The following is a 6,810-nucleotide window of genomic DNA, read 5'->3' on the forward strand; positions in this document are numbered from 1 at the left end:
TGCAGCCTGTGTTCATCTTTCAGAACATCCCTCACCTTCATCTTTTAGGGCAGCCTCTGCATCCCAACATAGGGCATCCCTTGCATGCCATCATCTACCCATACACAGGGCAACCCTTTACCAGAGAAGGGCCTGTATGTCAGCCAGTTCCCAACTTACTGGGCAACCCACACATGCCGCCCTGCAACCATCTGCATATCACCCATCCATCTCCTGAGGCACTATGCCACTATGCATGCCACTATGCATCCATCGCCACAGGCAGCACCTTTCGTTCATCTCCCAAGTGGGCATCTGCATGCCACCCTGCACCCATCCTCTAAAATAGGCTCCGTAGATCACCCTGCTTTTATCTCCTCTGTCAGCCTCTGCATGCCACCATGCCCATCACTCAACTTCTAAGACAGCATGTACCACCCTGTGTTTCTCTCCCAGGTCAGATCCGCATGCCAGCCTGTGCCTATCTTTCAGAGCAAGCCTTCATGCCACCCTGCCTCCCTCTTCTAAGGCAGCCTGTCTGCCACCCTGCTTTCATCTCCCATGTCAGTCTCTGTATGCCACCCTGTGGCAAGCCTTCAGGGCAGCCCTACATGCCACCGCGCATCCATCTTCTAAAAGGCATCTTCTGTATGTCACCTAGCCCTCATCTCCCACGTCAGCCTCTCTATGCCACCCTGCTTTTATCTGTCAGCTTCTGCATGCCACCCTGTGCCCATCTTTCAAGCAACACTGTGTGCCACCCTGTTGCCCCCACAGACATCTAAGGCCGCCTCTCTGTATGCCACTTTGCTGTCATCTTCCACATCAGCCTCCATATGCCACGCTTTGCCCATCTTTTAAGCAACCCTGTGTGCCACCCTGTTGCCCACATAGCCATCTTCTAAATCCGCCTCTGTGCCAATCTTTCAGGGTAACCCAGCACACTTCACATTCACCTTCTAAAGGAAGCCTCTGCATGCCACCCTGTGCCCATCTCACAGTGCACCTCACGTGTCAATCTCTCACGGCGACCCTGGGTACCAACGTGTCTGACAGCCGTCTTCTACAGCAGCCTACATATGCCACCCTGCATGCACCTCCCATCCTCTGCATGCCACCCTGTGCCCAGCGATCAGGGTTACCCCAAATACCACTCTGCACCCCTCTTCAAACGCCCCCTATACATGCCATCCTGCACCCGTCTACCAGCGCACACCCCTCCATGCCACTAGGCATACCTCCACACAGGCCATCTGTCACCCAGCCGCTGAGATGCCACCTGCAGCGCCCTCTATACCAGCCTGCACCTATATGCCCGGGCCTGCAGGCTGCCCTCACACACCGGGGTACCCCCGTGCCCACAGCAGCCTCCATTCATCCGTTCTAGCGCCCCCACTCACCGTGGCTGGTGCCCCTGCGGATGAGCTCCGTGTCCCTGGAGAAGCTCCGGCCCCTCCGTGTGATGTCTGCTACAGCCTCTCCCCTCCCTCACAGGCCGAATAATAAGTGGTCGCCGCTCCCCCCTCAGACGGGATTGTACGGAGCTCTGCGCATGGACGGCCCGCCGGCTCCTCCTCCGACAGCTCAGGGTGCTCCTTCCTCTATTTACTTCTGCGTGTCATCGCCATCACCTCAGCCAGCCCGCAGCGCCCCCTGCCGTCCTCCCGGCTCTCCTCGCACACTGATAAGACGGGTGCGGTTTTGCAGAGGCTAAAACCGACAGAGCGGATTGGTTGAACCGCTTGACAAGCCGAGCTCACAGTATACTGCCTTCTGATTGGCCGGATGGAGAAGGCGGGAAGAGAGGGTGGGCTGTGACGCAGAGCTGTGAGGCGGCACCGTTAAATAACGACTGGCCGTGTGAGGGAAGAGCAACAGTGCATCCTAGACATAGTCCTAGTCACTAGCAGTGTGACTGCCATTATATGAGCTTCATAGGCGTTGTCATACACTGCTAGCATGCAGTATAGCAGTGTATTATAAGAACGAGAAACTACATTCAGTCCACCAATGGGGCAAAAAGAGGTCAAAAAGGTGTAAAAATAAAAATTATATGTTGAGTCATGGTTGAAGAAAACAATAAACTCATTTTGTGTCAATTTTTGGTATTGGTTCACATTGGGCTGAATTGCAACGCCAATTTTAATCCCGTGATAAGGCAGCAAAGTGGACGACATTTGCAAAAATCTGGTCCACACGCTGCAAAAAATGCGTTGCGGCCAGGCCACGCTAAAACTGACATGCAGCACGAATTCGAAGCCGCGGCATGTCAATTCTATCGCCGTCTCCACTGTGGCTTCTCCTCTATGGGAAGAGACGGCCGCAGCGGAATGCAGGTGGCGAAGCCGCTTCAAAACTGGCAGCGTACGGCGTGCGTTCTGAAGCTGCCTTTCTGACACTGAAATCTCGTAGTATTTCAATGCGGTCATTCCGCGAGATTTCCACGGTATTTACGCCCCGTGTGACCCCAGCCTATTAGCCATTAGGTACAGAACTGGCAGCTCTGCATTCACTTTTGAAGACCACTTGTGGAGTAAAATGCTCCCTGCACCCCTGGATGAACGCCCTGACGGGTCACTTCTCTGGGGTTGTAATCGCAGAGGACCGGCAGGTTGTCAACAGGATGCCAGCTACAGGTGTCCCGCTGTGCCATTGCCTGTGATCGCTATTCCAAGCAATAAGGCATTGCAGAACAGAGGTCCCACACTGCTTCATCATAGCGATGAAAGCTGCTAGTGTACAAGTCCGGACAGGGATAGAAATAGTGGAACAAAAAAGTAAAAAACAAAATAAAATTGATTTTTTTTTGTGCTTTTTTTCCCTCTTAGTATAAAAAAAATAACTGAAATCCCCTAAAAGACAGAAGAAAAATGCTTACTTTTTTTCATTTTGCCCCCCCCCCCCCCCCCCCAAATGACACAATAAAAGTGATTCAAAAAAAGCCGTATGTACCCCAAAATGGTACCCAGAATAGCTACAGCTCGTTACGAAAAAAAAAAGCCCTCACAGAGCTCCATCCATGGAAAAATAAAAAGTTATAGGCAGAGATGAGCGAGTATACTCGCTAAGGTACATTACTGGAGCGAGTAGTGCCTTAGCCGAGTATCTCCCCGCTCGTCTCTAAAGATTCGGGGGCCAGCGCGGGTGACAGGTGAGTTGCGGGGGGGGAGGAGAGAGAGATCTCCCCTCCGTTCCTCCCGGCTCCCCCACGAATCTTTAGAGACGAGCGGGGAGATACTCGGCTAAGGCAGTACTCGCTCCAGTAATGTGCCTCAGCGAGTATACTCGCTCATCTCTAGTTAAATTTTGCAAAATTTTGCAAAAAATAAAAAAGCTTTTATTGCGTAAAAGTGGACAAACCTAAAGAAAAAAAAGAATTTTGGTATCGTAATCGTACCGCAAAAAAAAAATAAATGTATTTCGTCATTTATGCTGCATGATTACTGATGTAAAAAAAAACACTGGCAAAATTGATGCATTTTCTCTACCTGCTGTCTTAAAAAAAAAATTAAGTTTGACAATATCGTCTATGTACCCAAAAATGGCACCAATAAAAAAAAACTACAGTTCAGCCACGCAAAAAACAAGCCCTTATACGGCCGCGTCAACGGAAAAATAAAAAAAGTTATGACTTTTGAAAAATGGGGATGAAAATCCCAGAAAAATCACTGCATCATTATGCCCTAAATAGGCCGTGTCCTTAAGGGGTTAAAGGGGTTGTCTCACGGCAGCAAGTGGGGTTATACACTTCTGTATGGCCATATTAATGCACTTTGTAATATACATCGTGCATTAAATATGAGCCAAACAGAAGTTATTCACTTACCCCCTCCGGTGCTGGCGTCCCCGTCTCCACGGTTCCGTCTAATTTCGGGGTCTTCTGGCTGCTTTAGACGCGCTTGCGCTGTGCGGTCTTCTGCCTGGTGAATGGGGCCGCTCCGGTGCGCTCGCGCCGGAGAGCTGGTCTGCGCGTCGCCATCGTAGCTACGCCTCCGTCACGTGGTGCCGATCAGCCAATGAGGTGGCTGTATCGGCAGTGGAACGCAAGACAGGAGAAGAAAATCCACGGTGCACCATGGGAGAAGACCCGCGGCGCCATCTTTAAAAGAAGAAGCTGCAGAACGCTGATGCAGGTAAGCGAGGTGTTATTTTTAAAAACTAACAAATGCTTTCTTTTTAACAGGGCAGAATGCAGGGGTCTATCGGAAATTTTTTTTTTCGATTTTGCCGCGGGACAACCCCTTTAAGGCCCTACGGGGGTAGTGAGCACGTTGACACCACAAGTTTCGTCTGAAGGTTAAAGGGGTTGTCCCGCGGCGAAATCGAAATTTTATTTTTTTTCGATAGACCCCTGCATTCTGCCCTGTTAAAAAGAAAGCATTTGTTAGTTTTTAAAATTAACACCTCGCTTACCTGCATCAGCATTCTGCAGCTTCTTCTTTTAAAGATGGCGCTGCTGGTCGTCTCCCACGGTGCACCACGGGTCTTCTCCCATGGTGCACCATGGATTGTCTTCTCCTTCCTTGCGTTCCACTGCCGATACAGCCACCTCATTGGCTGATCGGCACCACGTGACGGAGGCAGAGCTACGATGACGACGCGCAGACCAGCTCTCCGGCGCGAGCGCGCCGGAGCCGCCCCATTCACCAGGCAGAAGACCGCACAGCGCAAGCGCGTCTAAAGCAGCCAGAAGACACAGAAATTAGACGGCACCATGGAGACGGGGACGCCAGCAACGGAGCAGGTAAGTGAATAACTTCTGTATGGCTCATAATTAATGCACGATGTACAATACAAAGTGCATTAATATGGCCATACAGAAGTGTATAGACCCACTTGCTGCTGCGGGACAACCCCTTTAACACGGCCAATGTGCAACTGCACATGACTCAGCGCAACCTATTTGCACCATGAGCAATGTTTTTTCCGCTTGCGTATTGGCGTATTTTACTGTACTTTTTGCACCCGTCTTGATTTAAATGGCTATTTAGCATCAGGAGTTCCAGGTATGTACCTCATCCAGTGGAATTACCCATCTCCTTGCTCACCCCTATAGACTTCTATGGGGACCTTTGGGTGCGCAACTGCGCACAAAAGTAAAGCAATGCTGCGTTTTGTTTTTTTCCACGTGCCCACGAAAAAAAAAGGAAACGTGAACAAACCCATTGAACCCAATGGATTATATTCTCTGTGTATCGGGTGCGCAAATTCTGTGCACGCAAAAAATATGCCTGTGTGAAGGAGCCCTGAATCCAAGGTGGATTTTGCAGCACAGATTCTGTAAAAACGTGCAGAAATCCACAGCCGATTCCTGCCATGACTATGCACATGTACACCAGGGGAATCGCACACAGCTAGCCTTTTTCACTAGCCAAATCCCCATGTTGAATTCCCATCGAGGATATACCACTTGCGTTTTAAAGACTGCAGGCAGAGTTATAAAACAGTCGAAAAGAAAAACTACCTTCATTGCCCATAGCAACCAATCACAGCGCAGCTTTCATTTTACCAGCACAGAATACAAAAAGAAAGCTGCCCTGCGATTGGTTGGTTGCTATGGGCAACTAAGGCAGTATTTCTTTTCAACAGCTTCATAACTCTCCCGATTTGTGTTATGAAGTATATGTGTACATTCACCCACACTGATAACCTGTCTGATATGGACTATAGGTTTGCATCCAGGCTCATTGCTATTCATTTGGCTTCCTGCTCACCTGAATAGAGAGCCCGTCGTACCTGTTGTTACTGCCAGGAAATGTCATTAACATTGCTATGGCCTTTTGTCTCACTAGGGAAGTTACCAGAGGCACAGGAGATGCTCCCATTCACAGATACACAACCACCAGACTCAGCATGTGGACCACCCGAGGAGATGAAACACGGAATTAAAACAGGAGAACTTAAAGGGGTTGTCCCGCGGCAGCAAGTGGGTCTATACACTTCTGTATGGCCATATTAATGCACTTTGTAATGTACATTGTGCATTAATTATGAGCCATACAGAAGTTTTTCACTTACCTGCTCCGTTGCTAGCGTCCTCGTTTCCATGGAGCCGACTAATTTTCGGCGTCTAATGGCCAAATTAGACGCGCTTGCGCAGTCCGGGTCTTCTTCTTTTCTCAATGGGGCCGCTCGTGCAGGATGCCGGCTCCGTGTAGCTCCGCCCCATCACGTGCCGATTCCAGCCAATCAGGAGGCTGGAATCGGCAATGGACCGCACAGAAGCCCTGCGGTCCACGGAGGGAGAAGATCCCGGCGGCCATCTTCAGCAGGTAAGTAAGAAGTCACCAGAGCGCGGGGATTCAGGTAAGCGCTTTGCGGTGTCCTTTTTTAACCCCTGCATCGGGGTTGTCTCGCGCCGAACGGGGGGGGGTGTTGAAAAAAAAAAAAAGACCTGTTTCGGCGCTGGACAACCCCTTTAATGCATCCACTTTCACCACCGTGCACCCACAGGAGCGGGATGGTGTATATGCCATCAAATAGTCTTTTGTGCATGGTGTTCAGAGTCTATAGATGGGTAAAATGATATAAAATATGGCAGTTCAAGTTTTTCTCCGGCAGCGCCTCCTGGGGGAAAAAAAACAAAAAAACAACTGATTTGCTGCCCAATACCACTCATATTCTGCAATCAAAATCTGCATTCATTAATGCGTGAGGTTAGTGTAGAAACTCACACGAAATCCCGGCCCCTAATGCTGGGTTGTGTATTTTGGCTAAAATATTAACCAATACCTTGTATTTTTTCAGTAACATGCAGTGCGGCTGTGAATGCTGGGGAGCCCAGGGTGCCAGTGGGTTTCACCTATGAGGTGCAGGGCAACCCGCTGGATC

General features: G+C 49.8%; 1 protein-coding gene across 11 annotated transcripts in view; it reads right to left on the minus strand.

Annotated features, from left to right (window-relative positions):
• Positions 1-1,613, minus strand: part of ADD1 (adducin 1) — a 92,639-nt gene extending 91,026 nt beyond the window's left edge. For 2 of the 11 annotated variants that reach the window (XM_066573052.1, XM_066573061.1), the window contains exon 1: positions 1,380-1,599. The gene's annotated coding sequence lies outside the window, so the exon portion shown is untranslated. Of the gene's footprint in view, positions 1-1,379 lie in introns of all 11 variants that reach the window. The other 9 variants (XM_066573051.1, XM_066573053.1, XM_066573056.1 and 6 more) reach the window with 9 other exon arrangements.
• Positions 1,614-6,810: the final 5,197 nt, after the last annotated feature.

The sequence above is a fragment of the Eleutherodactylus coqui genome, chromosome 7, assembly GCF_035609145.1.
Source record: "Eleutherodactylus coqui strain aEleCoq1 chromosome 7, aEleCoq1.hap1, whole genome shotgun sequence".
Taxonomy (NCBI): Eukaryota; Metazoa; Chordata; class Amphibia; order Anura; family Eleutherodactylidae; genus Eleutherodactylus; species Eleutherodactylus coqui.